A 9623-nucleotide genomic window follows, 5' to 3' on the forward strand; every position below is an offset into this window, starting at 1 on the left:
ACAGAGTCCGAGTGAAGAGTCGAGTGCTATTATTCGACTATTGTACTAAATAAATTAGACCCTTATCTATGCTGCTCACTCTCAAAGTATTTCTCTATCTCTTCATTGCAAGTGTAAATGTATTTGTTGGGTTTAATTACCCGCACTTTGTTAGTCCACAAAGTGTTTTATTGATTGGCCTTCGCTTTTGCTTTTGGCCATGAAAAGAAATGCTGGTTAAATATAACAAAACTTGGCGTCTGTTTTGCCATTCGCATTCTGTTAAGCAATGTTAATACCTAAGTAAAATAACGTTGATTAATTGTTGCTTTAATCAAAGTGCGATGTCGCAATTTTTCAGACACCAACACGCACCACACTCCTTATCCTCCTTCTGGGGGATGGATTCAGACGACAAAAGCTGTCCAAAAAACTGATGACCCAATTCGTTGGCTCGACTCTAATGGCATCATTTCCATTCGTGATTGTTGCTATTAGATATGATATATGACTTGACTTTCAGTAGGCGGAAGCCAACGCTTGTTTTTTTTTTTGTTAATCAAATGGAAAAGGCTTTTGAAATTCATGCAGCTGTTAGCGGTGATTTTGAACTCTGACCTCTTGCCAGCTGCGTGTAAAGCCAATAACCGGCTAAACAAATTGCCACAAATTGGCAAAACAGCCAAAAGCCAAAAAACGTTTCCATAGCTGCCGTCAGTTGACTTTGAATACTGCAGATGTCTGTCATAAATTTCTAAGAATGGGTGGGCAAATTTGCTGTTGGCTTTTCCACCCAGCCAATGAAGCAAATACGCCTCGAGTAGTCGGTGCATATTAATCTTTAGTATAGAAGTTTAATTACAATAAATATTTGGAGAATTCCCTCTCCAATTGCTTAACCGCCACATTCCATTGCTTCCCTTCATGAAGTGATTGATTATAGAAAATTGATTTTGCTTGGCAAGCAGAAATACAATTTAAATTGCCAAATTGCAATTATTTTGCCGGGTGTCAGCAACAAAATTATGCAAAATATCAAGCTCACGAGCTAGGGCGAAGCCAAAAAGGTGGTCTAATGGAAATTTAAAATAATTAAATCACATTTGCATATATCAAATTTGAACAACGAAATTGCTATACAAAAAATAGCAATTGCGGTTGCTATAAATTTAAAGGCATTGAAAACATAGCAACAATTTAATTGATTGGTAAAATTTTCTCGCTGCCCTTGAAATACGACATCTTTGCTTACTTGAAATAATTTGTCTAATTTCTTGGAAGCAATTGATAGCTTGGCAGATTTGACAAATTATTCAAAAAGGGACAAAAAAGGCAAGAAGGATGTTTTCTAGGAAATTTATATAAAAGGAACGACATATAATTTGTGAGCAAAAAGCATGCTCATTGATTTTGTAATTATAAAGCTTATTGCCACTTTTGAATACCTTTGCAATTATAAATGAAGATGCAATATGTTGAAAAGCTTTTACTAAATAAAGTAACATAAATAAGACCAAATAATTATGGTATATAATTTTCATTCAGCTTGAACTTGGAATATTTTAAGATTAAATAATAATGAGAAGGATTTGACAGCTTGACAGTAATCTGATTGATATATTTAAATTTTCAAAATATGTTTTTTGTGGCCATGATTTGGGATTTAGTTGCTATTTTATAGCTTCCCACTCGAATTTACAGCCAATAAATTTTTCAGTCAATCTGCCTCTTATCTTCGCTCTCTTTCGCGCAATAAGTGTGACCTAAACGCCATTGAAAATGCATGAATGACAAGATGATTTACACTTGGCGATAGTTGGATGTTGGATGTTTGTCGGCATTGGCTTTTTTGTGGGTCATGCAGCAAATGCAACTAAACCCAATTTGCAGCTCTTTTGAAGGATGCACTCATCTCACTCTGCGAGCCATCAACCCACTTTTTCCTTCTCTCTCTCCCGTTCTATCACTTCAATTTCTCTTCGCTTCGCTGAAGTGCTTGCAAGAGTGTCAATAAACTATATGGTAGAGGAGGAGTAGAAATCGTTGCGTTTGCAATAAAAAACGATAGCAACAAAAAAGTAATCAAAATGCTGCGAAACATCCTTTGCATGATGGTGGCAGCAGCAATGGCAGTGTTTGCACTTGATGATGCCACACTACGGAGGCAAGGGCCACAAGGACTGCACTTTATACTATTTTCCTATACACACACTTCTCTATATGTGTGTATGTTTGTGTGTGTGTAGTTTATGGCCTGGTTGTGGCTACGTCCAAAAAACTTTCATGAATTTGGGTCATTTTGTGGTAGTTGAAATATTTTTGCATGAAGCCACAAGAACAACAACTTTACTTCTCTCCTTCTGCAAATGACTTTAAAATGCTTGGGCTAAAAATGTGAATTTGCAACAAGTTGAAGTTGAATGGTATTCGAAACAACTTGAAATGAGTTATGGCCCAAAGGAAAACCCAATTTGTAATTATGCTAATTAGGACAGTGTTTCTACCTGTTCTTGAATTGTATTTTGACTTTGTAAAATTGTAAAATAGCTGTCAAAATTCGGCTGATAGTTACTTTGAAGTATAATCTGGTACATTTGGTAGTCTATGGAGTATTTTGAATTCAATAGTATATTAATTTACCAAATATAGTTTTTTGTATATTTGGTATTTTTTGTATATGTATTTTGTATATTTAAGGCATAATACCGACATGTTTTGCATTTACTAATATTGATTAGCGGGTATCTCAGTCGAGCAGACTGTGTCTTTATTACTTGTGTACAATAGATGGCAAAATTCGGCTGCTAATCGTTTTGGTAGATAATCTGGTATAATTTATAGTCTATGGTATATTTTGAATTTAGCAGTATATTGATATGCCAAATATAACCTTTGGTGAATTTCAGTATTTTTCGGTATATTAATTTGGTATATTTTACAAATAATACCATAATGTTTTGCTGTTATTAAAAATAAGTATCTTACTGTCGAGCACAGTCGAATGTAACTTTCGTACTTCTCTTACAATGGCGGCGTGTTGAATTTTCGAAACCAAATTCAAAATTCAGCAGCAAGAGTGTTAATTATATAATGGCCAGCTGCTACCCTGCTGAAATTTAAAATGCAATTGTAGCAAAATTTCAGTTGAATTAAGCAGACACACACACAAAGCAAGGCCAGCTCCCGAGTCCCGCCTCCGGCATTAGAGTAGAGTCCTTGACTTTGGCTTTTTGGTAATTCCTAAAATGTGCGCCAGTTGGCCAGAAAAATTAACATAATTGGCTGAAGAGAGAGTGAGAGCGCGCAGCAGCAAGTGCGGCATGCAAATGTGTTATAGCCAGCAAATTGCTGGCTAAGAACCAACCATCGACTGGCTGACTGACTGACGTTCAACAACCAGTTAATTAGATGCCCTATCCGTCTTAATGCTAGAGCTGGCTCATGTGCGAAATTGTCTATGGGGAACTAAGTACACGGTCAAGTTTTGATTGATCCTTGGCGCAATGTTTAATTTATTTTTAGACTTTAAGCCAGCCAGCTGGGAGCCACTTGATCATTACAAGTTAAATTGGGATTAGGAGCAGTTGTTACCCTGAAAACGCCTCCGAATGATTCGAGTATTTCAACATAGATCCTGTCATTCGCATTTACGCCAATCATCGACACAAGAAACGCACATGAAGAAATTGTTGAACATTTTTGACACGTTTACTAAACAAATCTCTTGAGCTACTCGCAGCTTGTATTTTGTATTTTGAATTTCAGTTTTTCTGCGCATTTATTCCGCTGTATATCGATATTGGCAGCTGAACAAGATGATGATGATGATGGTGTTATATTGACAGCATCCCACGCATTGCCATTGCATGATTTGTTGATAAATTTGCAATGCTTTTATGTGCAACAATTCTTTGACTTGGATTTCACTCTGTGTCGCTCAAGAGGCGAAGATGTTGCAGATGCTGCAGCTGCAGCTGCACTTCCTCTAAGGGCAAAGGGAATACACTTTGATTGAATACTTCTTGTCTAACATCTAATACAATTTGATGGCCCTGGGAAATGGCTTTTTCGCAGGCGCCTTGGCGCCTTTGATGTATGAGTTCCATGAACCAAACGTGACGTGTCGGCTTTTCTTCTTCAAAGCGCCAAAGCACCAAAAAAAAAACTTTCAGCCAATCCGCAAGAATTTCCAAAAATATTTCATTTTGCAACTTTGGCTATAAATTACAAACAACTCGAGACCAGCTGAGCAGCTTGACTCGAAGCAAAAATAAGAAGAATGCCTTTGGTTGTCAACGGGATGAGCAATTGGACAAGGTGTTAGAAATGTGTTCTAAGTAATTGTAAATGGCAAAATTGTGAAAAGGTTCTTAAGCATTATTTCCGTTTGAAGTGGCAGAAAACAGCGAAAATTCATTAGTTAAATGTTTGTTGCTTATTGCGCCGCAAAGTATTCAACAATTTTATAATAACTACAGCACACAACAGCCTTGAAATCTACCGCACACACTCTCTCTCTCTCTTTCTCTTGTAATTTCCATTTCGTTTCATTCTGACAACGCGTCATATACGCATTTTGCGATTAAATTATTCAGTTGTTGTGGGCGGCTTAGAAAGTTAAGCCTACTGCACAGCATTCATTCACCCTTTCCCACAACGTTGTGAAGCATTCTTGTGGTTTTTTGTGCGGATTCACTCGCCATTTGCATTTTGGAGTCATGGCAAAAGTGAAATATTTATTCGCAAAATCAAATCAAATCAGAAAATGCCAGCCTGGCAACGAATACTGTGTGAATGCTGTGTGTGAATACGGCGCAAAGGCAAATACAGAAAGTAAAGAGCACGTGTCGAGTAATTGATTGATTGAAGGCCCAAACAAAGCAACAGCTGGAGATAACGATAACGAATATTTTCGTTTTCTGGTGCGAGTAGTTGCAAAACCGAGAAGATTCCCATTTGACGGGGAATATTTGCATAGCAGACGTGCATTAAGTATTCATAAGGCCATAAAGCTCTAACTCAGTGTGGCAGACAGAACACAACACAACATAAACTCAATCTTAGCACTGGCTGGAATAAAATATCGTGTCGTAGTCGATAGAGAAAATAACTTTGGCAAACAGATAATGTAAGTGGCAGGAGAATTTCCAAATTTCCTGTGTGGAAATTATTTTCATCAATTGGCAACTTTAAGGCACAGCAATACAGGAAGGAATGAATAAAGCACAAAAAAAAATTCCATTCAGAGCAAAAACAGTTATTGATTACTATTTGCTGGGAATCAATGTAAGATTAAATTCCATGCAGTCATAAACTTAAGCCAAACGGAAACTGTTACCTGCTATGGCTTTGCTTTATAACTAGATTTAGTTGATAAATGTATCATAAAATAAATATATAGAAACACAAGAACTTTTAATAAAACATAAAAAAAACCTTTAAGTAAATGATGTCTGCTTTCAGAAGTAATCGATAAAGCTAGTAAGAAAGGTTTATTAAAGCATGAAAGAAACATAAAAACTTGTGTGCAAGTAGTTATATTATAAGAGTAACTCAACTCCATCAGCTGCAGCTGCCATAGAAAATAACTTTAGTTTATGCTTCATAAAGGCAGCATGCTTCAAAGAGAAAGATAACTAAACTCAAACTGTTGAGTTGAATCTTTAACTGCTGTGTCTACTTTAAGACATTTTTCAAGCGAAAAAAAACTTTTACTTTAGCCATAAATTATGTATTGAAATGGCACTTATAAAGTTCATAATTGCGGTTGTGAATCACAAACTTGAGCAAATTGATCATCAGGAATCTGAACTTAGGTGTCTTTGACCTGAAAATGGCAACGGAAATTGGCCTGATGTATTAACGACTTAAAGCGCATAACAAACGGCAAGCTTAATTGCTTTTCAATAGCATTCGAGCAACAACAACAAAATACGCCTACAGGAAAAACAACTACAACATATTGAGGCACGCAATGTGGCACAAAAACGTCATAAAAAATGTAAACAACTTTTGCAAAAGGTTCATTAAACACAAAGGCGGCAGGAGCAGTGAAAAGCAACGACAACAACTTGAGCAACATTGCGTGCTTGCTGCTATTTTGGATGAGCTGGCCCAGTTTTTAAAGGTGGGCGTGGCACGTGGCTCAACAATTGTGGAAAAAACGTCGACAACAAGCAGCACAACAACTGCAACAAGAACAACAACAACGACGACAATAGTGAAAACATTGAGCCGAAAGTTGTCCAAGTTGACTACGTCCCATTTTACCAATTTGCCCAAGGTGTCCACAAGGTAAGAAACAATCACATAAGGAAACTGTAAAAATAAAGAAATACGGAACGGAAACTGCACGCCTTCGAGATGCCCTGCAAACTTGGAACATAATGATTGATGGCGACGATAATGCTGCTTAACACATTAAAGGTTTACAGGGTAGATGAATGAATTTCAGTTTTTCCTTTCATCATGTTTTTGATGTTTTTTTTTTTGTTCTTCTTCTTTTTTTGTTTTCGCAATTTTCTTTGGCTCATTAAAACATCGTTTCACGCTGAAAGTTGTCACTTCATGTGTGTGTGTGTGAGTGTGAAGTATTTTAAAGGCACGTCAGATACTTGCATGGGGTATGGGTATGTGTGTCTCTCTGTGTGTAGGTATGTGTGTGTGCGTGTGGTTAACTGAGTTGCTCCCTTTTGTTGTACGACATTTTTGCGGCGCTGCTGCAATTGTTGTTTGTCTCCTTGAACCAGTTTCGTAAACAAGCCAAGCGACGTGAGCCAAACGACGACCCAGTTGTGTCAAACAGTCGCTGCCACCAGCCAATACACACACCCATACACATTCGCACACACGTGCACACTTGTGAGACATGGATGTAAGGGAACAGCTGATGGACATGCGTTGCGGCTTCATCACCAAACCGAGCAATCAAAAGTTTTCAGGTAAATCCAGCGGGACAACCGCTGTCTGTTGGCTGCTGCTGCTGTCTGGGGCAGCATCGACTCGGGCTCGAAGTTTCCTTTCATATTTGCCAAATTGATGGCATTTACTTCGAATTGCCTGGCCCGTAGATTGTGTGGCAGACACACTACACGTGCCCCCATCTGTGCGGTGCCTGTCCGATGCGATGCTGTCCACGTGGCCCGCTGCTTTGGCAACTAAATTGATGCAAGGCCAAATACCATACATTAACAACAAATGGCAGGCATTTGGCCAACAAATAAATTTGCATTTTTAACACATTTTCATTTCGTTTCTGAAATACTGTTGCGTCATTGGGAATACGAAATTTCGCAGTGTAACCCTTAGGCACTTTTCCATGCATTCTGACCCCACTGTGCGCCTCCCAACTAACTGAGCAGCAGTCGAACAACAATCGAACAGTTGAACATTCGAGCACTCGAGTAACAGTTGCTAACCCGTATTTACATGTAAATGAAACTGACAACCAGCACGAGAAGCTCGAGATAGCATAGAGTCGAAGACTTAACAGACACCAAACAAGGCATCTGTCGTTGTTGTCAGCTGACGTTTTAATAGGCTCAGTAAACAGGTTACAAAATGACAGCAGCCAACATGCAAAATGTATCAGGCAAAAGGGAGATAAATACGCGTTAACGACTGGATAATACGCTGTATTTTAAGGTTGCAAATTACGTTAAGATGAATTTAAAATATTTTCCAATATAAAAAGAGAATCTGTAAATGCTGTTTTAATAAGGGGAAAAATAATACCAAATATTAATGATGAGTTCATGTAAAAAATAAAGGCAATCATTAGTAGCTTAAAAAGATTAATTCTTGATTTTGATGATGTAATAAATTAAGTAAAACAAAAGAGTGATACTCTAAAATGTCAGTTAATGACTGAACAATAATATTTTAAAGAAGCTTAAGAAATATACTATTTAAATGAATAACAAATGAAATGAGAACTGTCTCTAAGTTCACAAGAATGAAGAACATGAAGCAAAGATAATAAATTAATATTAGTTTTTAAAGAATAACTAATAATGAAAAGCAAATATTATATAAAAAGGTTCGTGAAATAAAAACAAGTTTCTAAATATGCAAGAATAAGTAATGAAAACACGAAATGAAGGATATTAAATGTTCATTAGTGAACTTTCGATCCAACAATTGCTTAGTTCAATTCGCAGCTTAACTAGGAAATATGTAAATGGTGTAAAGTATCTTAATTAAATTTGCACAACTTAAAATTAATTAATAAGCACATTAAAAAATGATTGTCGCTGACTTTGCAGTGGCAGCTTTTCCTTTATAATTAAATGCTTAATAATAATTGCTTCTAATACTTTAAATTTGAATAAATAATTTCTATTTAATATAATGGAACTACCAAATGAAATTAATATTTATCTGCTTTGTAAATTTTGAATTCAATAATAAGAATTTTTTGCCTCTTCGTATATTCGCAATACCCAACAAAATGCGTATTTATCCACGTGGCAGTTGAACAAGTGTTGTGCAAAGCCAGCGCTCCATTGTTTTAGATGGCTTTCAATTGTATTTGATGTGCTTTATTTACAAAATGCAAATAGCTTTATGTGCGACACAGCTTAAAGCATGTTATTCCATCGTTTATCGGCACCCACAAAAAAGTGCTGCAAAATTGGCCTATTGTTCGACATCGATTGGTCAGTTTTTGCATGCCATAATAGGAATATAGTATGGTGCATGACATGTGAGAGTCTAAAGCGCAGTCAAGTCGAGCGTTGTTGTTGTCTATCCGAGACATTTCATATTATTTATGCGTCGACTGCAGTTGCGAATGCTGCTAACAGGTGTGAGTGTGTGTGTGTGTGCGTGATTGTGGGTGAGGGTGCATATGTGTGTTAGTGTGTGTCTGTCGAGTGCAGAAGAATGGCATTTTGCACATGGCAGGCATGTTGACAGGCGGTTAGAGACAGTGAGAGAGCGAGAGAGAGAGAGAGAGAGAGCTGGGAGTGCTGACAAAGTTTTTTATGATGACATTCTATGGCTGACGATGACAGCGTCACATTAGAGAGTGCAAACTTTCGCCACTGACTGTAAATAGGCTGTCAGCAAAGTCTGCTTCATAGACACTAGACAACACCTCTATCTCCCTCCCCTCTCTTTTTGCCTTGCTCGTCATGGGAAATTTGTCAAATATGTAGAAGTTTTCCCAGTTGCTTTGCATATGGCGCATTGTTGAAATTGGAATTCTTGTTCCTACATATGCACAAGTACCACATTAATAAGACAAATTGCGGCAATGCGTAATAAAAATTTAATCATATATCGATGCAGCAAATAAATTACGCCCCAAATGTCTAGCAGCGAATACCAATTGCGATGCCAAACATCGAATCGAAATATGTGAATTATTAGCTAAATATCAACAACAGAACGCAGTAAAATGCATGTATTATTGAAAACACAGCAGACCGAAAACATTCAGAGTCGCAAAGCACTCAACGAATTGCAGTTACTCTTCATAAAGTGTACAAATCACTGTCAGCTTATGTTGAGTGACTGACAGGAAATAAATTGCAATTATTTAATTACTCTAACTTGAAATGTTTCTAAAGTTCTTGAAAGCTGAAAGTTCTCAAATAAATTGTGTTCGAAACGAAGATGAAAGTGAAATGTTGCTAATCTTT

Source organism: Drosophila albomicans, chromosome 3 (genome assembly GCF_009650485.2).
Source record: "Drosophila albomicans strain 15112-1751.03 chromosome 3, ASM965048v2, whole genome shotgun sequence".
Classification (NCBI taxonomy): Eukaryota; Metazoa; Arthropoda; class Insecta; order Diptera; family Drosophilidae; genus Drosophila; species Drosophila albomicans.